Source organism: Mus musculus, chromosome 4, assembly GCF_000001635.26.
Source record: "Mus musculus strain C57BL/6J chromosome 4, GRCm38.p6 C57BL/6J".
NCBI classification, from domain to species: domain Eukaryota; kingdom Metazoa; phylum Chordata; class Mammalia; order Rodentia; family Muridae; genus Mus; species Mus musculus.
Window position 1 is genome coordinate 32,860,810 of NC_000070.6, and position 27,485 is coordinate 32,888,294.

Sequence of the window (27,485 nt, forward strand, 5' to 3'; positions counted from 1 at the left end):
TGAGAGGCTGAGTTAGTACCCTGGGTAAAGAGGCCTGATGTAACCCAGGGTGGAGGGAGCAAAGGTCGGGGAATGACACGATTATATTTTAATTATTTTATAAAAAGAGGGGGTCTGGTACAGCTCCCTAGATACCTCCTGGTTGTATACATAACAACATGTACTGTGCATGATCAACCTTTAGACTTGAGGGCCAGGTTCCTATGAATCCACTATGGCTAACATGCACTCAGAGACCCTGATGGGCAGGGTGTCTCTGAGGAGACAGCCCTGTCCCCATTCCTACCCCCAGCAAACATGATTTCCTTCATCTTTTACCTTCTGCAAAGTCTCCTGCATTCTGGAACAGACAGAGAACCGAGCACAGCCCAGGGTCGAGCCCCGTTCCCAGCTGAAGAGACACTCCCCATGCGAAGAAGCTGGTGCCTCACTTAGTGCAGGCAGCGCTAGCACCGCCAGTTTAGGAACAACCCCTCCACAAACATCCCCCAACCCCGTGCTTAATGGCCACCACTTAAGGCAGAGCCTTAATACAACTCTAGACTCTGCTCAAGGAGCCCTGGTAATCTCTTTAGAACAAACCAAGTCAGGGATAGTGATTTCTCTGAGGCAGCGGGAGGAAGAGGGAGTCTTTTGTGTTTAAATCACGTTTGTAGTGGCCAGGGAGATGGCTCAGGTATAGGGACTTGCTGCAAAGTCTGAGAACAAGAACTCAGTTCCTGTACCCACATGATGGAAGGGGGCACCATATTGTGTACACACACACACACACACACACACACACGGCAGAGAGAGAGAGAGAGAGAGAGAGAAAACACCACACTTTTCAAATCAGATCATATTTTGATGACCAAGAGCATCCTGGCATCTTTCACAGTTGCTTCCAGAAACTTGACAATCATTCAGCCTTAGGTAGAGTCTCATATACAGAACAGAGCCCGGCCATTTCATTATAAGAGAGGAGCCCAGCCAGATGTAAATAAACACCATAATTTTAGAAAGGTAATTCTTACCCCCAATCTCTAGCATCACTTTTCACTGTGTTCGCCATTTGTTGCCCCAAATACGGGCAAAAGATAATAAAGAAAGGGACTCTGGCAAGGCCAGTCTGCTCTTGCTCACCAGGCCACCGGAAGCACCGTGCCCCAGCCAGTCAGCCCTGAGATGTCCATTTCCCTTCCTGGGCTGAAAATCGAGCCCAGGGCCTTTCACATGCCAGGCAAGTGCCGCCGTGAAGTTATATTCCCAGCCCAAAGAAAGAACAGAGTTAGCACTCTAAGCAGTGAGGGAAACAGCTAGAAATGCCTTTGGAAGGCCCAAAGCCACAGAGTACATTAGGGCTTATCTCCTCGCTGTCTGCCTCCACCACACAGAAGTGCGCGCGCGCGCGCGCGCACACACACACACACACACACACACACACACACACACACACACACACGGAGGAGGCTTGTCCTTATGAACACTGGGTGGACTGTTCCTTTTTATGCAGAGAGGCTGCATCCCATTCACACAAACTACACTGATTTCTTGCTCCTTCAACTCAAACATTGCAAAACCACTCTGTGCCAAATGCAGAAAGATGCACAGCAGTAGCCACTGGCTCCCATCTGCAGGTGCCTCCCTCTCTCTACCCATTTGCTGTCTCTGTGCACTAGGCATTATCTCTACCCTTTCCCTTCCAGAGCCCTTCTTGCAAAAGGTGGCCTGCTTCAGACCAGTTTCTTCATCATCACCATCCACCCAGCCTATTCTAAAGCTTGCCTGAGAGGGCGAGCAGCTCAGTCACCCCCACTCACCCCATTCCCACAGCAACCCAGCCCCCTTAGCAACAGACAGAGGGCCAACCAGCTTCCGGTAAATCGCTTGCCACTCCCATCCCAGACAGCAGTCTCATGCAACAGATGCAGCCTCTCAGATAATGAGACTAAAGCCAGAAGTTCTTACGGTTACAGCTGCAGGCTGAGATAGCTTCATTTAGATAATTACCAGGTAAGGCACCCTTTGCATGTACAGCTACCATCACTATTAAAAAACAAAGAACAACAACAACAACAAAAAAAAAAACCCATAAAAATATAAACACCCCATTGATGAGAGAATGTTCATCAACCAGCTTTGACATTTTATGTTTTGCTTTTCTGTTGCGGCTACATAAGGGCCCTCTTTACTTCCCCCATGATATAACCCACACCTCCACAGGGCAGTGGTCATTCACAACGTATCTTGGATATGCCCCATTGCCCCCCAGCATGCTTGCACAGAAAACTGCTTGCAAGATGAGCAGCAGTGACTCCACCCCAGGTTATCAATTCTCATCTGCAGCCAACGCCTTCCCCTCACACTTCGGCATCTCAAAGTCATTCCGGATTTCAGGGCAGGGATCATCTCGCTGTTGGGACCCGCACCGGCAGACGCTTGACACAAAGGGCAGATGCACAGGACCACATATGCCGAGTCTCCTCTCTTCCCGTTTCCCCTCCTGACCTCACTTGGAGTGACAGGATGCTCTGCTCCCTGTCTGGGAACCAGTAAACTAGGCCAGATGGAGGCAGGCAGGGATGGGTAAGGATGGAGAACCCCGAGAGGGGAAGGAAATACACGGGTGTGACCTCTCTGCGGGCTGTAAGTTAGACTCCACTGCTAACCTGTTGGGTGCCCTGGCTGTAGCTGCTTTGCCCTCTCATGAAATCAGAGCTTCCTCTTCCAGTAAGATAGCCACCATTCAAGAGAGCCTTGTTGCTGGAAGTGAGCAATCTGTCTGCCTCCCACCTGTCAATCACGTCCTTTGTCACGGGATTCAGTTTCACTGTGCTCAGGAGGGAAAAGCTTAAAGGCAAACTTGCTGCCTGTTCTTCAGGCAGGAAGGGAGCAGAGAACACAGTAAGTCTAGAAAGTATGGAAAGCCGAGGAGGTGGGCCCTGGAGACCCGCGGCGCCTCCCCTCCCAGTCCTTCTGTATCCACTGCTCCCACCCGCAATTTCTTTTGTTGTTTTTCTGTGGGTGGCAAAGGGTCTGTGAGGTTTGATTGTTTTCTTCTCGATTGCTGATTTACGACCAACTCTCCTGGTGCCTGTCAATATCTGAAAGCCACCACATTCCATCTCCTCCCAGTGCACTACTCTGAAACAAGCCTTTCAAAGAAAAGTCCTAGCCAGGCATTGTGCAGAGCCCACCAGAGCTGTGGTTAGAGAGCACACAGACTCAGAACAACTAGCTTTTTTCCCACCGGAGACATTACTCACACATAGGGCTGTCCTCTGTGTTCTTTCTGGAAACGCAGTCAATTCTTTCCTGGGGAGAGCATACACTTCCCGGGGCTGCTGCTCCCGGGAGCTCAGATTTACCTACGGCAATGGTAAGCCTTCTTCCTTAGCTTCCCCTGCCGACCGACTAACCGACCGATGATCTCGGCATCAACCCATTAACGCATCCATTCAGCTCCAGCTCCAGATGCTGCTCTGTTGCCGCTGTTCCGAGTGTTGGAGAGTCTGATTCTGTGAGACAGCTCTCTCTTACAAGCGGAGGACCTGTAACCCTGCCCGTCAAGAGTCAGGAGCGATTCACGGCTGAGCAGAGTGCTTTCAGAGGGATGCTCTGATGACGGAGGTGAAGTTTGCAGCCCGGTGTGAACGGGAGCACACGGGAAAGGATAAGAGGACAATCGCAGTCCTCACGGGAACAGCTGGGGACATGCTGGCATCCTGCGCAGCAACCCAGACACGAGCGAGCGGCTTGAGCGGAGTCCCATACAGGGACTGCAGCATCAGCAGCGCAGACAGGGGCTGGCTGAGTAGCCACTGAGATGTCTGTAAACCCAATCTGCTGGTACCCAATCTCCTCCACCCACCGTGTGGGCAAGGGAGCGAGCAGATGGGGGACGTGGAGAGCCCCCTCTGAAGCAGAAGCAGGTGCAGCTGCTCCGCTAAGCATCACAGGTGTGTCTTCCGGCCCACTTCCTCAGGCAACAGCAACTTCCTACTGGAGACAGGGGCTTTCTTTTTTACTTGAGCCCAGAGACCACATTTCCCAGGTGAAGACAGGATTAGAAAGGGGAGAATAATTTGGCCACAAATCCTCTGACAACCATCCAGTCTCACACCTCACCCCTGTTCCTCCCAGAACAGCAGCTCCTGTGGCCACAGGGCCAGCTTCTGCCCTTTGGCGCAGAAAGGTCAGACTGTGGACTCCGGCCTATGCACTGCACAAATGTGGAAATATACCAGGGGAACAACTGCCAAGAGACAAAAACGCCGTCTTTCCCTTTTCTGCAATCACCACTGGGTGCTATGTGAGATTATAACAATGATGAACGTAACTGGATTCCTACTTTGAAGAAATGATTAACCTGGCCACCGTTACATCACAACCAAGACCCAAAAGGACCAGGTGCCAGAAACAGAGCAATCAGTTTAAAGTCCATTGCCTCAAAGAACCAAGATGCTGTTGCTATTTCAAGCCTTATTCTTTTTTTTGGGGGGGGGGGGCGTTGGTTTTTTGAGACAGGGTTTCTCTGTATACCCCTGGCTGTCCTGGAACTCACTCTGTAGACCAGGCTGGCCTCGAACTCAGAAATCCGCCTGCCTCTGCCTCCCGAGTGCTGGGATTAAAGGCATGCGCCACCACGCCCGGCTTCAAGCCTTATTCTTAATGATGGTTCTTAAACACTTTAACCTCCCTTCTAGCCCACCATCCACCAGAGGTAGTGGAAAAGAAAAGATACAGGGGAAGGGAACTTGTGTAGAAATGCTGCTTTGGAGCAAATCCCATCTGTGTTGTCAGGAAATCGGCAGTTCAGTTTATAGATCAGCAGCGGCAGCTCGATCCATTCAAAAACACTGCACGGATATATACCAGCAGTCCAGTTCACTAGAGTCCTCAGAAGCAGCAAGAAGCCACAGCATACCACCACAAGGTTTTTTGGTGTGTTTCTCTCTGGAGTTCCAACAAACTACACTACTCAACTACACAATGTAAGGGGGGCCAATACATGCGTGTTTTTAGCAAAGAATCCTTCATCCCATGTCCTTTCAAGGTGCTTTTCTTTAGCAAAATATCCTTTCACTTGGGTTCACTTAAAAAAAAAAAATCCAGCCGGGCGTGGTGGCGCACGCCTTTAATCCCAGCACTCGGGAGGCAGAGGCAGGTGGATCTCTGAGTTCGAGGCCAGCCTGGTCTACAGAGTGAGTTCCAGGACAGCCAGGGCTATACAGAGAAACCCTGTCTCAAAAAACCAAAAAAAAAAAAAAAAAAAAAAAAAAAAAAAAAAAATTTCCACGTGTCTGCCCCAGCAAAACACCATCCAACACAACTGACTTTCCAAAGAACCCTTGAGTTCACTTCAGGGTGACAAGTGTATATTATTCCAGGAAACCTGGGTTGCACAGCTCCACTTTTAATGAAACTGCTGAGAGGTAAAACTCATTAGCTCTCTGGACCAGAGCTGTAGCGACCTCCTATTCTCTTGGAATAGGATGGATGATTGCTTACTAGAGACCACCAGCACCTCCCAACTGCAGCTTCGCTTGCCCATCACATAGCAGATGGCTCTACCTGTGCTCAAAACTCAGCCCATTGCTGTCCCTACAGATGCCATCTACCACAGCTCTCTCCAGGTTCCTACAATGGACCAAACCCTAAGCCCCACTGTCACTGTCACTGAAAACAAGTGTTAGTTAAAGTGAAATTAGGCCACGATGGGGAACTGCTGCGCTGATGGGATAGTGTGTTATACAAGAGACATCAAAAACCCAAAGGGCTAAATGTACTTCCTTCCCCTCATGTCCCAGTGAAAGGCCATAGGGACAATGTGGAAAAACAGCCATCTATAGTTGCAGAAGAGCCTCCATGAGAAACTGAATCCTGCTAGACTCTGATCTATACCTTTTAGCCTCTAGAACTGAAGGAAGATAAACTCCTGTGAGTTTATCTCCAGGCTACAGTGAGACAGTGGCTCAAGTGGACTCTATAGCACCCCGTGGGGAAAATGCTCTACGGCTGGGGCTGGTCTCCGTACCTCAAGCTGAGCCCTATTCCCACCATCTTGCATCTCAGTGCCTCTCATTGTGCCTGGCACACAGCTGGTCTTTATTATCCATTACATCAATGATAGAAAAACTAACAGCTGGTTGCTACGGGACTTTGTAGGAATGAGAGGACACGTCACCTAGACAACCCATCCTTTTCAGATGAAGCAGGTCATGGCTCCAACTCTCAGAGAAAGGAGGAGTAAGATATACTAGTCTTCCTCCTCCTTCCACTCACAACAGAGGACCATAGCTCCTGGGACCTGAAGAGTTACAGAGCTGGAGACCATCCTTAGTGATACCCACCAGCACCAAAGAGCTGGCCTACACCACAGCCACTGGGAGCTGCCACCCTGAAGCCCTTCTGGGGAAATCCACAGATGCTCAAACAAAAACAGGAATGGGCCCAAACCAACACCACCTCCCAAGAGCATCTACATGTCCTACTCATACTTGCCTCCTTGTAGATCTTTGGTCAATTGTTTGGCTTTTTATTTACTTTGTGATGTTTTACGTATTTATCTATTGACGCTAACAGCAGAGAGCAGCAGACACTGGGAGAGGAATCACTTCTCTTTAGTGGCTAAGGGAAAGGAGCCCAGCCAAGTGTTGGAGGTGGGGCAGACGCAGACATTGGCATTAAGAAGAGCTAGCAGGGGTAGGGTGGTCTGAAGGACGACAGAATGGCCGACAAGGAGAAAGTAGCGACTGCCACCAGAGCTTTTAATTCAAGGACAATGACTAAAGATGATACCAGGTAAACTGGAAAATGGCATTTGTCATACCATGCCAAGGAAACTGCCCCGCCTGGTGGTGGGAAGTTGGTAGGCAGGAGAGTGAGGTGTTGGCTCTCCTTGGAACATGAGCATTCCTCCATGACAGCAGGCTTGCCTTTGCTCACAGTGATAATGCACACAGTGCATTTCCTCTTTCTTTCCTCTTTTCAGTTATTTTGCCTTTCATGCCAGCAGAGGCAGGTGGATCTCTGCGAATCAGAGACCAGCCCCTCATTTCCAATAGGGCTCAGCCTTTTACACAGCTCCTTTTCTGTCACAGAGCTCGGTGGGAAACTTTGACCAATGCCCCATACTTGCATCTGCAGTTAAGGTATACAGAATAGCTCCATTCCCTAAAAACCCCTTGTTCTTCAAGGTCTGCACAGCTCTTTCTTTCCCATAATGCCACTGTCTGCTTCCAGCTCTGTCACCTTTTCAGACTGGTCACTCTATACTAGCAATAACCATTTAAGGTCCAGCTCTCGTATAGTTTCGTGGTTTGATAGCTGATTTCTTTTCGGTGGTGAATAGTTCTCCATATTGTTTGGATGTACCAATGTTTGCTACTCCATCCATTGAAGGGCATTTTGGTTTCTTCCAAAGTTTGACTGCTCTGCATGAAGCTTCTATACACACGATGCAGGGCGCATTCGGGGAACACCAGAGAGTACAACACCCCTCATACCACACAGCAGGGTTGGGCTTTGTGAGAACCCAACACAAATTGTTTGGTCCTCCCAGTGCAGCAGCTGCTCTTACACTGATCTAAGTCCAGGCTCAACAATATCCTTTTAGTTCCCACCTTATTCAGTTCCTCTATCCCATCAGGCACTACCACCTCTGCCATCAATGGTCCTCCCTCCTTAGTATCTGTGGCTTGCTCTGTCCTCCTTCCACGCTGGGACTCTCTTTTCTTTCACTGAAGGTCTCTTCTCTCGCAGGGACCTTAAACATTGCAGGACCTGGAGGTTCTTGGCTCTATTCTCTACTCACTCCCCGGCCCTCTCCTCCTCCTCGCTGCCCACACCCTCTTCTGCTGCCTAGAAACAGATCTCTCCATGTCTACTTCTTCAGCCTCATTCACTTTTTCTAATGCACTATATTTAAACACCCAGCCACCCAACAGACATCTTACTTGGATGTTCCCTTTCAACATCCTTCCTTTAAAAACCTCTTCCTTTTCTTGTGTCCCCACCTTGATAAGGGACTGCAGGTTTCATCTGTCAACTTGGTTCCCTCACCCGAAACCGTTCTCTCCTTTCCTCTTCTCCCCTCGCCGAGACCCTGCAGTAAATCACTCAATGCTCTGATTTGAAAGAGTAGGGAACGGAAACGAGAGCTTTGCAGGCAGATACCTGGGCTTCCGCTCCAGCTCCATCACTGGGCAGCTTTCTAAATGACGGTTTCCTTGTGCATGCTAGCAATCACACCTCACTGGCCGGAGATGTAGGCTCACTGAAAGATATCTGGCAGCTGTGCTCAGAGAGATAAGCACAGTTACTAGGTTACTTTCAAATGGTCCTTGTTCTGTCTTCTCTGACAGCTCTGCCTGGCTCCAGTACTCACTGACAGCTTCTCTTTAACTGGGCACTGAGAATGTTTCCTGTAGCCTCTATCAGTGATGACCTAGTGGTAGAAAGTGCACAGAGCAAAGTGAAGCAGGTTTCAGCTTGGATATGGAAATCTGCTTCCTTAAATGTCCCTGTACCTAGGGAGAAAGAGAAGCCAGACCCAACTCATATTCAAGGTTCAGACAGTGGGTATATTTCAGCTTCAAATGTATCTTCCATTACAGAAAACTGAACTCAAGCCAACCCAACCCGGCCACAGAGTTGCTGGGACACATTAAACGTGACTCCCAGGAAGACTAAGTCACTGAGTTAACAGTAGTCACATTCTCTGTCCGCTCACCGGGTCTCAGTTCAGCGAGCCTCTGACAGACATGTTTCCCTATCAGATCTGTCCCTGTCAGGAGGTGATGAGAAATGAAGCCTTCTCCTTCCATCTGCTTCAAGATGGCAAAGATAAAGGACAGACCTCGAGCTGACACACAGAAGGGGCTGCTCATCCCGTGTCTCTCTGCATGCAGGTAGTAACCAGTCTCCTCCCAAGCCCCGCCGTGTGTGTGTGTGTGTGTGTGTGTGTGTGTGTGTGTGTGTGTGTGTGTGTGGTGAGAGAGAGAGAGAGAGAGAGAGAGAGAGAGAGACTCTCACTGAATCTGTAGCTTACTAGGTTGGCTGGTAGCAAACCCTGAGCAGGTGGTGACCTGTCTCTATGCCACCCCAGCTGGGGTGACAAAGGCTACTGCCACACTCAGTGTTTATGTGGCTACTGGGGATCCAAACTTAGGACTCCATCCTTGCACAGCAGGCACCTACCTAACACCGAGCTGTTTCCCTAGCTCCTGGTACCAATTGTTTTGTCTTTACCTGTGACTTCTCTACCTGTGTTTCTTGTCAAAGAATGCTTTATGTGGCAGAATTCACATAAAGACTAGAGGCTCTGCTAATGCCAGGTCTGAACTCGCACATTAAGTCATTTGCTACACTGGTCTCTCTGTCTCCAGTCCCTGCCCACTCCTTTCTCTACCGGAGTTTCTTCCAACAGTGTGCATGTGGGCTTGTTTCTCCTTGGCTATACCTGTAACCGGCAGATACACATCCCGTCAAAGCCCAGGGATACATAAACCTATTACGATCTGCCCCCAGATTCTAATTCCATCCGCTTCCGACAACCCTCCCCACATCCTGTTCCTCAGCTTGGCTACAGGGGTATTTAGAGTATCTGAAAGCACCCTTGTGCCATTTTCTGCTTCTAACTTTCTGTACACCACCCCCAAAACCCCTTCTCCTCCATATCTGATTCAAAGGTGGCCTCCTCTCAGAAGATTCTACATGCCCTCCTTTGTTCTCCAGGTTCCCACGACCCAGTTGCTCTGCCATTTACTTTGGATCAATATTCTCTCATTCTCTCATATATTCTCTCATAAATTCTCTCTCTCTCTCTCTCTCTCTCTCTCTCTCTCTCTCTCTCTCTCTCTCTCTCTCTCTCTGCCTTTCCTTGATAACAGATCTCATACTGCCCAGGCTACCCCTAATTTCACTATACAGCTAAGGCTATCCTCGAACTTCTGACTCCCCTGCCTCTACTACCCATGTTCCAGGATGTCATGCGTGCGCCCCCACACTTGGCTAGGAATGCACCTTTTAAAGGTCACTGTAGCATTATGAATCTGGACCGAGACTGAGTCATTACTGCCAGCCTCTCTCATTACCTTATGATTCAAAAGCCCTGAGACTGCCCTGACCAGAGAAGGTTCCGGGGCATAAGGTGCAGAATTAGAGGAGTGGGTGACAAGGCTGACTTATGAAGGGTTCGATTCCCAGCACCCACACAACGGTTCATGACTATAACTCCGAACCAGGGGATCCAATGCCCTTCTGACCTCTGAGGGCACAGAATGCATATGATACACAGACATACGTGCAGGCAAAACCCATATATAGAAAAGTAGATTTTAAAAAATTTAACTGATTAAATAAGACTAATGATTAATGATACAACACAGTGATAAAACACTTCTCTAGTGTACTAAGACCCTGAGTTTGATTCCTAGCACAAATAATAATAATAATTATTATTATTATTTATAATAATTATATTATACAATCATAACAACATATACCATACTATACTATATAAATAATAGCTATTTTATTTTATTATTATTTATTCTACTATTGGGGTTTAGACTATGTTCCCTTGAATATTACCCTGCAAACACAGGAGTCTATGAGGCTGAAATTCTTTAGCATTGCTCCGATTCACAGCATCTCTCTTCTCAGCCTCTGCGTCTTTCCACACTCAGCCCGCATTTCATTCCTCTGTGTACTGTCATCACAAGTGTACAGCCTAGCACCTAGTGCAGGAACAAATGAGCACTATTGTCTACCCGAGTGAACCAGAGAGCAAGCGCCTTCGCAAGTGTCTTCTCAGTACTCCATATGTCCAAACAGCTAATTCTATAGTGACCCCTTCAATAAATACACCCATGTGATGTTTTGTTTTGATTTTTTTTTTATCCATTCATCTGTTGATGGACATCTGGACTAGTCCACTTCCTATACAGCAACAATAAATATGGGTGCTCATGTGCCTCTGTGGTAGAATACATACTCTATTGGCTGTATACCCAGGGGTGACATAGAGCATGAGACTTGCAGGGGAAATTGATGATCTGGAAAGTATGATATTAAGCGAGGCCATGCGATCTGAGAAAGGTAAGAGCCACGTGCTTTCTCTCATACGCAATGGTAGCCTATAGAGTGTGTGTGTGTGTGTGTGTGTGTGTGTCTGTGTCTGTGTGTATGCGCATACATGCAAACAGACATTAAGTGTGGATGAAGTCTAAACATCAAACAAGGAGATGGAGAAGCAGCAGCGTTAGGTGATGAGCAAGGACAGGGGATTGGCAAAGGAGAGGGTGCAGGCAGATGTGGCTTTTACAGAATTACAGGAAGTCACCCTGCCAGGGGATGGGGGGGGGGGAGAACAGTGTTTTGGGGGGGGGGAGGTAATCTCTCATCACACAGAGCTTAAGAGGGAATTAAATACAGGGGACTTCTAAAAAGGGATCCAGGCCTAGAGAGTATAGAAAAGCAGAAGCCACTGGGAGGGCCTGAGGGGTAACCCTGAGGAACACAGAAGAAGAAATACTATTGAAAATCAAGTTAAAGTGGAAATGACTCAGCGGGGTGTGACCTTATGCTAATACTGTCCACCTCTTGCTAGCAGATGTCAGGACCTAAACTGTGTAGACTCTACCGATACCACACGTCAGCAGAGGACGGTTAGATCCAGCTTCTTGATTCTCTGCTAAGGTTGGCTGAGGCCGGATGGAAACAGCAGGAGGAAAGGTCTATTTAAACAGTGCGCCCACAAACTGCTCTTCAAATCTGGGCAGGTTACATAATGGGTTTTCTTGGGGCTTAACATTCTTGTATAGTAGACAGAGTTAGCTATATAGTTAGCAGCAGCAGCTACCGACTTTAAAGGGTAGCCTGCATAACCCATACAGTAAGTGATAGCACACAGCTCAGAGAAGGTACCCCATGAATACGAGGGGTGCACAGCTGACCATGAAGTTAGCAGCACGCTAGAGTCTCCAGTTGACTTCCAAGTCTTTCCCAACTTTTACTCTGTCTGGATCCCTTATCCTACCAACTATAGCTAACAAGTCCAAGGGGCTGCCCCAGGGATGTGTTGGACTCAGTACTTCTCAGCACACAGAACAAGGGTGCTTGGCTTTAGCTTTGCTGTGATCGGGTGTCCTGGCAGAGATGGGGATGAAGACAAGTGCAGAACCATCAGGGAGGCCCTGTGGTCCTCCTGTCACGTCATCACACACCTCTGATCAGACACACATGCTTCAGAAGATGCGCTCTGACCTGGGCTCTGACCCTCGAGAAGGTAAGGCAGAATTAGGTAGAGGGCTTCCCAGAGCTCCCTGCCTGAAGTCAGCTCAGGCTCATATTCAGCACCTTCCTCGTCCAGGTTATTCATGGGTATCTCCTAGATAAGGCTGTCTTTCAAATTACCCAGGCTTTAAGTTCCAGACTGTAGATGAACCACAGGCAGTAACAAAACACATGACAAATACCAAATTATCACAACATAGTAACAACAGTTACTATGAACTATTGAAAATTAAAATTCAGCCACATTAGCTTGGAGGGATCACTCAGCAGTTAAGAGCACTGACTGCTCTTCCAGAGGTCCTGAGTTCAATTCCCAGCATCGACATGGAGCTCACAACTGTCTGTAATTGTCTACAGCCTCATGGAATCTGATTCCCTTTTCTGGTGTGTGGACATATATGCAAACAAAACACCCATATACATACAATATACATACATAATAAATTTTTTAAAACTCTTAAGCCTGTAAAAAAAAATTCTGCCACATCTTTGCAAGGACAGATTCTTAATTTGAACCACTATAACTGGTGTTAATGGAAATGACGCTGACCTTAAATTGCTCATTATATGCCAAGAGTTAATCCCAGAGATACCCATTCCCAAGAGACTTAAACAGACTTAAAATAGTTATTTCTGTCAGCATAGTCTAATTATTACCATAGTCAAATTACTTCTAGAATGAAAATACATTTAATTAGTTCAACTTTGAAAGTCTTCAGGAGAGAACCCTTAGAAATCACAAATTTCAGGTCAACCCAAAAGATGATAAACCTTCAGTTCTTCACACAGTGGCAAGTTAACCCTGAATCTTCACTCTTCTCATTTTTTTCCCCATATAAAGAGAATTTGTTTCCTCTAAGAAAATCTAGGTTTGGGCTGGAGAGATGGCTCAGCAGTTAAGAGCACTGACTGCCCTTCTAAAAGGTCCTGAGTTCAATTCCCAGCAACCACATGGAGGCTCACAACCATCTGTAATGGGATCCGATGCCCTCTTATGTGTCTGAAGACAGCTTCAGTGTACTCATATAAATAAAAAGTTTGAAAGAAAGAGAGAAGGAAAGAAGAAAATCTAGGTTTACTCTGATGGCTGACTGAGTTTCCTCTTGGCGCTTGCTTACCTCCTGGATGCTCTCAAGAGCTGCAGGACTCATCCGTGGGAAAGTCCATAGGCCGCTCTCCAGAATAAGATTCTTGTATGGAAGTCTCTCTTCCACTGGCCTCCCACCACCCCGTGACAGGAAGTGTTACACAGGCTACAACCTAGGCATCAAGTGTTCAGCAGCTGGAAAGAGGCAGACACCAAGAATAATGCCTTTAGTTGGTGACCCTATGAGATTAGGCTTAAGTATTTATGTGAATATATTCCAATGATGGGAGGGGGGTGTCAGAAACAGAAATAAGAACATTACCACCTAAATCTCACGCTTTCAGGCCCATCCACAAGCCTCTGGGCAGCTTGGATACAACTCTGTTACTGGATTTTAAAATCAAAGCAACAAAGCTAACTCCACAGGGAAAGTGCCGTTTCCACCATGGCTGAACCTCCGCACCCATAAGAGGACAGTTCTAAAACGCCGCCTCAGAAACCACTCTCTTCAATTTTTTTTTTTTTTAAGATTTACTATCTTTTAAAATGTGTGTGTGCCTGCCTGCACAGGTTCTACCAGTGTGCAGCTTTCTTCAGAGGCCATAAAAAAAAAAAAAAAAAAAAAAAAAAAATGTCTGATCGCTGGAGCCTGGGTTTCAGGCAAGTAATTCTGAGCTGCCCGCCATGGGTGCTGGGAACTAGGACACAGTTTGATAGCTGACTGCGTTTCCTCTCTGAGGCTTACCACAAAGCTTTGGTAGAGCAGCAAATGCTGTCAGTCTCTGAGCCATCTCTCTAGCTGTACATTTTATTTTTATAATCTGCAGATACTCAAGGGCTTTCAAGGAAAAGTCTAGTTAATGCAAAGAGCTGTCACAGAAATGCCACTCGTAGGCATGCATATATCGAAGTGACCTGGGGTCGTGTGGTTTCACAAAACTGGCCCATAAGTGTTCTCAGCAGCATCACTTACAACAAGCAGAGAAAACAACTCAACTGTCAATCAACAAACCTGGGTAGAGCAGCACAGTGCACAACACTCATCCACAGAAGACACAAGAGTGACAGCTCAGGTTACAACAGCAATCTAACTAGAAGGACCAGACATAGAGAATCACATACAGCCAGTATCTACCATCCCTCTAACGATTCAGGACAGACAAATCCAAAGACAGAGGAGAAGTGGCTTCCAGGAGAGAGGGCGAGGACATAGCAACAGCTGCCAATGAGTTAGTTAGGGCTTTCTCTTGGGAGAAATGAAGACGTTCCAGAATTAGTGGTGATGACCCACCTTCGCAACTACACTGAAAAACTAACCAACTGCATCCTTTAAAAGGGTGAGTTCCATCTGTGAACTACAGCTCAGTTTTAACAAAGAAGTTCAGTACTGCAGCACCGAACAAGCAAACAGGAGTTTAAGACTACTGCATTTTGAATGCTGTAGATAAGGCATTTAAGTCATCTATTCCTCTTTGCCGGGGATGGTAACAGAAGAATTATTAGTATGGATACTGTGAGATTAAGTATGAAAGTAAAATGCTTGTCAGTAAGAGACTGCACAGAAAGTATCCAACAAAATCGACAGAAAGACTAGGGCCTGGCTCTCAGCCACCAATCCTTTGACACTGCAAGAATATGGTTCTACCAGACCCAATAAAGCATGTGCTTTTCTATATAAAATTATGTAGAAGCTAATCTGGGCAGGTTTGCTATTCAAACAAGGAATTATCGCAGTCCAGGAAAAGACATCCACAAAGAGATGCCATCCATTGCTGAGGAGACAGCCCGCGTGTTCCCACAGCCCATCCATGTTACTACCTCAGATTCACAGGAACATGACACTGTCTTGGTGCTCCACACTATTCCTGCTGCTCAAATGCAGGCAACACCAGGGCTGCGGGCCAGAGATGAGGCATGTCGCCACCAGACCTTAACTCTGCTAAGTTTGGCTGGCTGGAAAAAGGTGTGGGGATAGCGGTCCTTACTTCCATGGCCCAACTCTTGCCAGATCAACCACGGCCTCCCGTGTCTACCTTAATTTTCTGCTGAAATGCATCACGGGTAAACCCCCAAGTGACCGCTGTAATGACCTCTTTAGAAGATTGCTTTAAAGTAGAGTCTCTTAGGGCTGGAGAGATGGCTTAGCAGTGCAGAGGTACTGGCTGCTCTTTTAGATATCCTGTGTTCAATTCCCAGCAATCTACGTGGTGGCTCACAACCATCTTGTACTGGCTAATTTTGTGTCAACTTGACACAGGCTGGAGTCATCACAGAGAAAGGAGCCTCAGTTGAGGAAATGCCTCCATAAGATCCAGCTGTAAGGCATTTTCTCAATTAGTGATTGTCTTAGTCAGGGTTTCTATTCCTGCACAAACATCATGACCAAGAAGCAAGTTGGGGAGGAAAGGGTTTATTCGGCTTACACTTCCATGCTGCTGTTCATCACCAAAGGAAGTCAGGACTGGAACTCAAGCAGGTCAGGGAGCAGGAGCTGATGCAGAGGCCATGGAGGGATGTTCTTTACTGGCTTGCCTCACCTGGCTTGCTCAGCCTGCTTTCTTATAGAACCAAGACTACCAGCCCTGAGATGGTCCCACCCACAAGGGGCCTTTCCCCCTTGATCACTAATTGAGAAAATGCCTTACAATTGCATCTCATGGAGGCATTTCCTCAACTGAAGCTCCTTTCTCTGTGATAACTCCAGCTGTGTCAAGTTGACACAAAACTAGCCAGTACAATTGACCCCTTGTCAACTTGACACACAAAAACATCACTAGTAAGCCTCAACCCTTACAATCTTATTCATCCCCATTCTAAATAACTTTAAAAGTCCCACAGTCTTTACATATTCTTAAATTTTCAATCTCTTTAAAATATCCATCTCTTTTAAAATTCAAAGTCTTTTTACAATTAAAAGTCTCTTAACTGTGGGCTCCACTAAAACAGTTTCTTCCTTCAAGAGGGAAAATATCAGGGCACAGTCACAATCAAAAGCAAAAGTCAATCTCCAACTGTCCAATGTCTGGGATCCAACTCACAATCTTCTGGGCTCCTCCAAGGGCTTGGGTCACTTCTCCAGCCAGGCCCTTTGTAGCACACGCGTCATCCTCTAGGCTCCAGATGCCTGTACTCCACTGCTGCTGCTGTTCTTGGTGGTCATCTCATGGTACTGGCATCTCCAAAACACTGCATGACCCCTTCAGTCCTGGGCCATCAATTGCAAATGAGGCTGGACTTTCACCAATGGCCTTCCATGGCCTCTCACAGTGCCAAGCCTCAGCTGTTCTGCTCAACTCCTTCATGCCTTCAAAACCAGTACCACCTGGGTGACTCTTACACATTACCAAGTCCAGCCACAGCACAAGGTACAACTTTGGCTATATCTGGAACACAGCCACTGTGCTCTCAGAAAACACTTCCCAGAAGATGTCACCTCAATGATGCTGGTCTCTTCTTAATCACCGCTAATTTCTTAGCTCCAGCTAACCAGCATCAATAGTCCCAGTAATGCAAAGCTTTTGCTTCAGTAGTTCTGGTATCTTGTTAATCACAGCTGATTCTTCAGCCCCAGCTAACCAGAACTACAGAATCTTCACAATCAAAACAGAAATGGCCCTGAAAAGAGTCTTTAATTTTCCCTCTGAAATTTCACAAGCCAGGCCTCCATCTTCTGCACTGTTCTCAACATTATCTTCCAAGCTCCTACACAACATCCCACAGAGCTCTTAACAACAAATGGATCTTCAAGACCAAAGTTCCAAAGTCCTTCCACAGACCTCCCCAAAACATGGTCAGGTTGTCACAGGAATACCCCACTCCTGGTACCAATTTGTCTTAGTCAGGGTTTCTATTCCTGCACAAACATCATGACCAAGAAGCAAGTTGGGGAGGAAAGGGTTTATTCGGCTTACACTTCCATGCTGCTGTTCATCACCAAAGGAAGTCAGGACTGGAACTCAAGCAGGTCAGGGAGCAGGAGCTGATGCAGAGGCCATGGAGGGATGTTCTTTACTGGCTTGCCTCACCTGGCTTGCTCAGCCTGCTTTCTTATAGAACCAAGACTACCAGCCCTGAGATGGTCCCACCCACAAGGGGCCTTTCCCCCTTGATCACTAATTGAGAAAATGCCTTACAATTGCATCTCATGGAGGCATTTCCTCAACTGAAGCTCCTTTCTCTGTGATAACTCCAGCTGTGTCAAGTTGACACAAAACTAGCCAGTACAGTGATCAAGGGGGAAAGGCCCCTTGTGGGTGGGACCATCTCTGGGCTGGTAGTCTTGGTTCTATAAGAGAGCCCGCTGAGCAAGCCAGGGGAAGCAAGCCAGTAAGGAACATCCCACCATGGCCTCTGCATCAGCTCCTGCTTCCTGACCTGCTTGAGTTCTAGTCCAAACTTCCTTTGGTGATAAACAGCAATATGGAAGTGTAAGCTGAATAAACCCTTTCCTCCCCAACTTGCTTCTTGGTCATGATGTTTTGTCCAGGAATACAAACCCTGACTAAGACACATCTGTAATGCGATCTGATGTCCTCTTCTGGCAACCAGGTGTGTGTGCAAATAGAACACTCATATACATAAAATACATAAATAAATACATCTTTTTAGAAAAGGAAGGGAGGGAGGGAGGAAGAAAAGAAAATCAGTCAGTTGGGTGCTGCACAGCTTTAATCCCAGACTTGCAAGGCAGACTGGAGATTCTCCGTGAGTTTGAGACCAGCCTGATCTACAGAGCAAGTTCAGAACAGTCAGGGCTACACAAAGAAAACAACAAGAGTGGTATCTCAGCCACTGCCATTAATCTTGTAACTGCCGAGGACAAGGGAAAGCTACAGGCAGGCCTGTTCCTTTTCAGCCTCTGGGGCTGCCAAGCACACAAAAAGGAGCAAGAAAAAAGTTGACATCAGCGGCTGCAATCCACAGACTGAGGAAGGGCTAGGTCTGCTTGACCAAGGGCCCTGTGATATACACATCCCCATACAGTTCACAGAACAATGATTTCACTGGTCTTTCTAGAAAAGGACCGGCCAGCACCTACAGATACCAGAACGGCAGATCTTTCAAAGACTATTATATTAAGTGGTCTGAGCTGACTCTGAGACTATAGGACCTAAAATACGGTTCTCCAGTAATACAGGGGCTTTACGAAGTCCATGTGTCAGATAAGGCAGAGGCCAAAGCTGTTTCACTGTAGGCCCGGGAGTCAGGAAAAACACCATGTGGTTACGCTCTAGTCCTCAAGGGGGTGATCCAGACAGAGAGACTTAGAAGCTGACAGAACCTTACTACTGTTCAGAAGATGAAGAGTGAGGACATCGCAGAGAAGACTTAGGGCTTTCCTTACGTAAATCAAAATTTTCTGCATCATCCTGGGAATGATGGTTCACACCCATTGACTGGGTCAATTTATCCCAAGCAACCTGCTGTCCTGTGTGAGGCAGCAATAATCAACACCCAACATGTGGCCTGCATCTGCTGAGATAGTTTTCTCAGGAAGCTGGAATGCCTTTGCCTAATTACTTTTTCTGGCATTTCTACAATTTAGTGACTCAAGTTCTGCCCCATATCAAGCAGGCCTAATGTAAAACACCAAACATCTCAAGAACAGACATCTGGCAATTCCAAATTGAGCCATTAAGAGTTACTCACTTTGGGGAAATAAATATCCTACGCTCTGCACAAAGATACATTCTTTTTAACGTCCCAAAACGGAAATGTATGAGACAGGTGTGAAGCAGGAAGTGCTGCCACTCTCAAACTGAAGTTCAAAGGCTCTCATTAGGAATACTTGGGAGAGCCAGGCAGTGGTGACCCATGTCTTTGATCCCAGTGCTCAGAAGGCATAGGAGATCTCCTGCCTAGGGGATCTCCTTAGAGTTCAGGGTCAGCCTGGTCTACAGAGTGAGTTCCAGGATATCCGGGGATACACAGAGAAACTCTATCTTAAATTTTGGTGGTATAATTTTTGCTAGGCTGTGGAATAACTTTTCCTAATTGCTTTTTCTGTAGATCTTAAGTAATTTCAGATTTCAGAGCTTATCCACACAGTAACAGTTAAAACTTTGAGGGTGAAGAATTGTGTCTATCTACTCCTCTTGCCTTCATCATACTTTGCATGGACTGGACACACAAACTGTTGGTGAAGCATCCAGAATAGCAGCACAAAACAAGGAAGGATTTTTGACAATGGCAGAAGGACCGGGGATCCTATACTAGCTCCTTCTCAACACTGATGTGGTCAAGTCTGTCTTTCCAGAAGCACGGTGACAAATGAGGAAAGAGTAAGAGGGTTAGGATGCTGTGCTGTGCACTTTCCAGTGAGTTACCGGATCCTTGTGATGGTCATCAGCAGGTGATACAGATGGGAAACACCTGAATCAGCGCTTAGAGAATCAGGGCTTGCAAGCTCTCCTTTGACCTCCGAAGAAAGGAGGAGGAAGAGAAAGAGGAGGAGGAAGAGGAGGAGGAAGAGAAGGAAGAGAGAGAGAGTAAAAAGGAGGAGAGGGAGGAAGAGAAGGAGGAAAAGGAAGAGGAGGGAGAGAAAGGGGAGAAGGAGAGGGAGGAAGAGAAGAGGAAGCAGCAGCAGCAGCCCCTGGATACTGCACATCTTCTACTGGAAGCACATAAGAAGCAGGTTCACCATTGATGATGGCCACCCCAGGGGAGGACTGGAAACACCTCACTCTAGCATTCTGGGCAGAGTCAATTTCTATTATGTACACAAGTCCAAAAAGTCAAACACATAGTTCCTGGAGAACGTCTATCCCTGTCTTGCTTTATCATGATCATTTCTAAACTGTTACATTCTGAAATATTTGCAAAACGTGGTACCAGAAAAATCAAAACATTAGAAATAGAAAAAAATACCGCAAGCAGCCCATTCTCTGAAAGGTCTGCAGTGGAGCTTTGCAAGAACTCTACAAGGATGGCCAGAGACGGCAGCCACATAGCTCTCCCAAGCCCTGTGCATGTTTCCAACTGTTTCACTGAGAACAACATCTGGGAAAGCACAGAGCAGCAGAGGCTGCTAGGCCCAAGGTCGCCAAGGGTGAAGGAGCTAGCTAATATTTACTGAGTTTTCCTGGTAGGCACGGGTTAAGGGGAAGTCTCCCTTGAATCCTCCCAACCACCCAAGTGGGTAGCCATATCACACCCACATCTCCAGCTAAAAGCAGAGGTCAGGCTACTACCTCAGGAGTGCACAGCAGATGGGTGGTGGGGTCCACCTGAACCCAGGCTGCAAAATATCAGGACAACTGCTGGGGGCACAGTGGGTCTCTCACTTTCCTAGTCAAGGAGTCAGCTTCCTCTGTTCGGTCACAGGTAGGAAAGCTCTGCTGTCAGAGTCCTCACTGCAGTAGGAAAAAAAAAAAGTACCTTTGTGTATTTGATGGCCTGGCTCAGGGCAGAGTTCAGACAAATGATCATCTATTGCCAGTTTGCATACCAGACGCTATCCACGGGGATCGAGAGGCTCTGGCCTGGCCAAAGAAAGTCAGAGCAAGGCAGGCTGCTAGGCCTCTTCCACTGCCAGTGCTGCCCCCAAGTTAGCGGCAGGTGGCAAGCTAGAGTGCAGCCACCCAGCTTGTTGCAGCAGGCAGAGGTCCAGCGACAAAAACTTAGGTAGAGAATACTCTTCGCTGGAGTGTTACAGCTCGATGCGACAGGCACTGTCTGAGGATCTTTGGTGCAATAACTCGTGCACTATTTCTTGCGGATAGGGCATTCTGAGGTGGATCTAAAGGCAGATGCTTTCTCTTGGCTTAGTCTGAGACGTTAGGGATGCTGCATCTGCAGGGAGGACTCAAATGTCATCCCTATGTAACTGACTGTCACAGTCCTCTCAATGGGGTGTCATGGTCATGTGCCCTAGGACAGGACCCTGGTTGGGAGTAGATTTAAATGCCTACCGCTATCAACCATGAGAATTGCCGGGATTCCTGAATCTGCTCCACCTTACCAGGTTTTGCCTGGTGGCAACGGTTCACTGCCCCACAATCTATGTACCACAGTACAGTCATCAGTGAAACCAAAATACAAGGTCTACTTCTGCACTGATCTTGTGTGTGTGTGTGTGTGTGTGTGTGTGTGTGCGTGTGCATGCACGCAAGTGCCTGTGGAGAGGTCACAAGGCATCAGATTCTCTGGAAGTGGAGTCCCAGGAAGCTGTGAGCAACCCAATATGGGAGCTGAGAACCAAACCTGGGTCCTCTGCAGGAACAGCAAGTGTTCTTAACCACTGAGCCACCTCCCTAGCCCCAATCTTGGGCATTTTATCTGGTTTTATACTATAGACATCTGTGGCTTATTACTTCCAAGGTATACAATCCATTCCCACTTCCTAAATCAAGATGCCCTTAGGCCTCAGGAAGGAATTTAGCTCTCAGTACTTACACTGCAGTAAGATTAATCATTAGGCAGCTTTAAATATACATTCTGTCTTAATGAACTTTATTAAGGCAGTGATTTGGGAACCGTACTCTTGTTTAATTGTTTAAGACTTTGAATCTCTTAGTCTCTTTTCCCTAAAGAAACTGCATGGCCCACTTAGCAGGCTGGAGTCCAGACAGTCCCACTAAGAGCTTGCTGGGATCGACAAGGCCCGCTCTCCTGCCTGCCAAGAGTGTAGCATCAGCCTAGCAGGGGGAGCAGGTGGGTGGGAACTCAGACCCTTCTCAGCTCCCTACCGTCCTACACCCTGAGCAGGTCCTGTCCCTACTTCACATGGCCCTGGTCAATCTGCTTGGGTTTTCTTCTTCTTACATTCTTATATGTAGTCTCCTCCACTCAGCCCCAGCCCTGGAGAACATGGATCCAACAGGAACCTTGTCCGGGTTCACACTATATGGGTCAGCCCCACAGGGAACACCCAAGCAGCACACTTACAAACATCTGTCAAGAGAATGAGTTAGATATGAGACAGTGAGAGAAGCAAGCAAAAACAGAACCTGAAGACTGACTTAAATGATCACCTATATTCCTCAAAATCTCTTTACACAAAACATTGGCTAGGCAAACGCAAGGAAATGTCCTTTTATTCCCTCGGGAGTGTCTTAGGGTTTTACTGCTGTGAACAGACACCATGACCAAGGCAATTCTTACAAAACAACATTTAATTGGGACTGGCTTACAAGCTCAGAGGTTTAGTCCATTATCATCAAGGTGGGAGCATGGCAGTATCCAGGCAGGCAGGGCGCAGGCAGAGCTGAGAGTTCTATGTCTTCATCCAAAGGCTGCAACTGGAAGACTGACTTCCAGGCACCTAGGGTGAGAGTATTAAGCCCACACCTACTGCTACCAGGTCACACCTATTCCAACAAGACCACACCTCCAAATGGTGCCACTCCCTGGTGCAAGAATATACAAACCATCACAGAGAGGAAACACATTTACTATTTTTTAAAAGATTTATTTCATGAATGTGAGAATACTTTTGCTTTCTTCAGACACACCAGAAGAGGGAGTCAGATCCCATGGCAGATGGTTGTGAGCCACCATGTGGCTGCCAGGAATCGAACTCAGGACCTCTGGAAGAGCAGCCAGTGCTCTTAACCACTGAGCCATCCTCCAGCCCCCACATTTATTTTTGACTGCTGTGAATGTGTAGGTAGTGCAGGGGCTTGAGCCCAGGCCTTACCATGTTAAGCAAGTGTCTTAGTCACTTCTCTGTGCTGCAAGAAAACAGTGACCCAAAGCAACTTTTGGAGGAAAGAAAGGGCTTCAGTGTTCTGTGAGAGAAGCCAGGCAAGGAAATGAAACACGGGCTGTGGAAGAACACTGCTTACTGGCTTGCTTCCAGGGTCATGTTCAGCAGGCTTCCTTTATTTTATGTGCATAGACGATTTGTCCACATATATGTCTGGGAACCACATGCAGACCTGGTGACTGAGGAAGACAGAAAGGGTGTCAGATGGATGTCTGGGGACCAGAATTCCAGACAGCTAAGAGCTGTCACATCAGTGCTGGGAACTGGACTTAGGTCTTCAGGAAGAGCAGACAGTGCTCTTGACCATGGAGCCATCTCTCTGGGCAACCCTTTCTTTTTCTTTTTTGAGACATGGTCTCACTATGTAGAGCCTTGCCTGACCTGCAATTTGCCCTGCAGACCAAACTGGCCTAGAACTCATAAAGATCTGCCTGCACCTGTATCAGGTCTATACTGCTGAGCCTGGTTAAGCCCACTCTCTAATGCCTCCCGGGACCACCTGTCCAGCCACACAGTTGGCTGGGCCCTCCTACATCTGTTAGCAATTAAGAAAACGCCCTACAGAGATGCCCAATCTGATGGAGGCAAATCCTCACCTCTTCACTGGTTTGTCAAGTAGACAACCAAGATTAGCTTTCACAAAAAAACTTCTATTGAGTAACACTCACCCCCAGCCGAAACATTTTTCTATGTCCCTTCTTCAAACTAAGAAAAGACCTCTTTCTGCAAATAGGTTTTCGTTCTGGTTTGTTTTGTTTGTTCCGGTTTGTTTTGTTTGTTCTGGTTTGTTTGGTTTGTTCCGGTTTGTTGTGACAAGCCAAAAGCCTGTACTTCTCACACTCCGCTCTCCTCCCGATGGCAGGGAGGATGTTAGGGTGACAACCAGAACCAACTCAGTGGCCGGAGAGACAAATGCTTCAAGTCAGCCATGAAATTGCCTAATTGTCTTTGCAAATTAAACTCTTCCCCAGTAGTCACATTAAGCTCCAGTACTAATAATGTGACTTGGAACGAGAGAAAAAGACCTTCCCATCATCTGGGGAATTCATTCTTCCGGATGTCAGTTTTACGGTGTAATTCAATGCAATAGCCATTTAGACATTATTCATCATAGTATTCTGGATGGACAGCTGGACTCCAAGTAAGCCTAGGGGACAGACAGGCTCCAAACAGACACACTTTCTATAGGGATTGTGGATGTAGCTGAGTGGTATAGAGGTTGCCTTGCTTGGGTTCAACACTTAGTACTGCAAGAAAAAAAAAAGTGACTCTTAAATGTTGCACATGGACAGAACAACGTTTATTTATAATACTAACCCTGAGTCATCGGCAAAATAAAAAGTAGTGTTGGCAAGAAAGGGAGTGTAATACCATGTACCTTTAGGGATTGGTGTGATGGGCTCAGGGCATATAGCCTCAAAACAGATGCACCTTCTACAGATGGGTGTGTTGCATATAAGTTCAGACAAATAAAGAAAATTAAAACTAATCTTTTTTTTTTTTTTAAAGATTTATTTATTATTATATGTAAGTACATTGTAGCTGTCTTCAGACACACCAGAAGAGGGAGTCAGATCTTGTTACGGATGGTTGTGAGCCACCATGTGGTTGCTGGGATTTGAACTCTGGACCTTTGGAAGAGCAGTCGGGTGCTCTTACCCACTGAGCCATCTCACCAGCCCCAAAACTAATCTTAAATAAGTCAAGCAACAGACCTATACTTGGATTGGATTTCAGAAAACAAAATCTTTTTTTAAAATGTGTGTGTGCACAAGCATACATGTGTGCACACATGCAGGTTCACATGTATGTGGACCCACGTGTATGCGCACACATGTGAAGGGCAGAGGTCAACCCCACATGTCATTACTTAGGCACTATTCACATAGTTTTCTGTGAGATGCCATCTCTTACTGGTCCCCAGCTTAGTATCCGGTGAACTCCAGAGGTCTGCGTGTCTCTCCCTCCCAGGCACTGGAATTACAAGTGTGTGCTGCCTCACCCAGATAGGTTATGTGGGTTCTGGGATCAAATTCAGGTCCTGCTCCTCACAAAGCAAACATTTTACCAACGGACCTATCTTCCCATCCCAGAAAGGCCAATCTTCTCGTTGGCACTAGGTATTCTCTGACAACTCATCCCCACGTCCCTGTGAGAAGCTAGTTCCCCTACCGTGAAGGAAAACTCCTGAAAAGAAGCTGTGCTTGGACAGATTGGTTGGATGATTAGAACGTCAGTACTGTAGAGACTGGCATACTGCAGGCACGAAGGCCAGATATCTTCTCTTGGGCTAGTGTTAGCCTTCCAGACAGCCATTCCTTGCCCTTCTGTATTAGAACTATTATCTGTGACTAATAGACAAAAAAACTTTAAGACTCTGTTGGCTTAGCAGACCACTAGGTTCTACCAAACTGCAAGCTAAGAATGTCATGAGCTAGCACCTAGGGCCTATAGATCCCCGACCTTGCTATAACTGCCTCTCTGATGTGCCCACCAATGCATTTTAAACTTGCCTTGGTTTATGACTTTACTTCGAGACAGGTTTTTCTGTGTAGCCCAGGCTGCCTTAGAACTCACTCTGTAGACCAGGCTAGCTTCAAAACTCACAGAGATCTGCCTGCCTCTGCCTCCCAAGTGCTGGAATTAAAGGTGTGTGTGCGCCACCACTGCCCAGCTGTTCTGTAAAAATCTTAAATTTCATGAAACTGCTTTCATACTGGTACACAGGATTTTTGGTAATCTAAACCTATACTCTTAGGCCATTCTCAAACTAGCTACTGCTTCCTGTAAGATAAAAGCTGTGGTTTTGCATCGACACTACCCATCCCCAGTTAACCTGTATGAGGCACTGGGAACAATGGCAGTTTTGAGGATAATGTAGCAATTACAGGCAGAAGCAACAGATACACACGCACAAACATACATGCACACACACTCTCTCTCTCTCTCTCTCTCTCTCTCTCTCTCTCTCTCTCTCTCTCTCTCTCTCTCATGGTAGTTGCAGACAATAGGTTCCTTGAAATTAACAAGGTTTCTTTCAACTTGGAGAGAGCAGCATTGTGTCCTTCAGTGGGACATCTTATTAGCCAGGCTTGCTAACTAACTCCTACTGATTGGCGCAAAGAAGGAAAGAACAGAAGACGGTCCACAAGAGTAGAGGGTACCAAGAAAGCCTTCTCACAAGCTGCAGACTCCAGGTTCCCACCACCCAGAACATCTTGCCTTAGTTTCTTTTTCTGTTACTACACTCAAATCCCCCGACAAAAGCAACCTAAGAGAGAAATGTTCATCCCGTCTCCTAGTTTAGGGGCCAGAGCTAACATCCTGGAGCTGGGATTACATCGAAGTGGGGAAAGTCGATGTAGCAAAAGTCAATGCAGCAAAAGCCTAAGTCAGCCTGACACTCATGTCAGTCAACGGACGGGGAGCAGAGGGCAGTGAACACAGCCCACTACTCAGCGGCTCTTCTTCACTTTCATGATCCAGGGTCCCAGGCAGGGAACAGACCCACCCACTACGGACAAGATCTTCTGCCTCAACTAACACACTCAGGATAACTTCCCACCCAGGATAACTTGGCATGCCCAAGAGTCTCCTCTGAGTCTTGATTCTATCGGAGTGACAGCTAACACAGAGCTTCATGCAGTTTCTCTGGGGTTAATACCAGAAGGCACCGTATACTGTGGACATTCAAATGCTGCCTATCTCATTAAGTCACTGCAAGTGTCAAATCGATGTCCAAGGGCTGGTGAGATGGCTCAGTGGGTAAGAGCACCCGACTGCTCTTCCGAAGGTCCAAAGTTCAAATCCCAGCAACCACATGGTGGCTCACAACCATCCGTAACGAGATCTGACGCCCTCTTCTGGAGTGTCTGAAGACAGCTACAGTGTACTTACATATAATAAATAAATAAATAAATCTTTAAAAAAAAAAATCGATGTCCGACCCTTGGTGGACACGATACAGGCTGGCTAGCAGTTTTATTAATTCTTTTGAGGGCCAGCCTTCTTAAGGCTGATAACATGGCCTTGGCCAAAGTGCCAAGCAGCCCTGGGCCTCAGTCTGTCTGTCAGCGTAAATGATGTTTCCCTCATGGTGGCTTTTCTTTTTTTTCTCTTATTTTGGCTTTCGAGACAGGGTTTCTCTGTATAGCCCTGGCTGTCCTGGAACTCACTTTGTAGACCATGCTGGCCTCGAACTCAGAAATCCGCCTGCCTCTGCCTCTGCCTCCCAAGTGCTGGGATTAAAGGCGTGCGCCACCACACCCGGCTACGGTGGTTTTTTTACATAAGGGAAGAACCTAGCACCCTGTAAGCATTCGCCTCTCTCATTCACTGGATGACACTTGAGCAACCCGGAAATGGCAGAGACAACAGCAAACCCAAGAAGCTCCCTGCCCTCATTGAGCCTCA

The 27,485-nt window shown here is 47.0% G+C and overlaps 1 protein-coding gene across 10 annotated transcripts in view; it reads right to left on the reverse strand.

Annotated features, from left to right (window-relative positions):
* Ankrd6 (ankyrin repeat domain 6) overlaps positions 1 to 27,485 on the reverse strand; it is a 146,859-nt gene that overhangs the window by 56,783 nt on the left and 62,591 nt on the right. For 3 of the 10 annotated variants that reach the window (XM_011249919.3, XM_011249920.3, NM_001012450.1), the window contains exon 2: positions 13,398 to 13,561. The exons of 3 other annotated variants lie outside the window; for them this stretch is intronic. The gene's annotated coding sequence lies outside the window, so the exon portion shown is untranslated. Of the gene's footprint in view, positions 1 to 1,013; positions 2,164 to 2,648; positions 2,850 to 3,245; positions 3,978 to 13,397; positions 13,562 to 27,485 lie in introns of those variants that run through there. 4 more of the 10 variants (XM_011249924.3, XM_011249922.3, XM_011249923.3 and 1 more) reach the window with 4 other exon arrangements.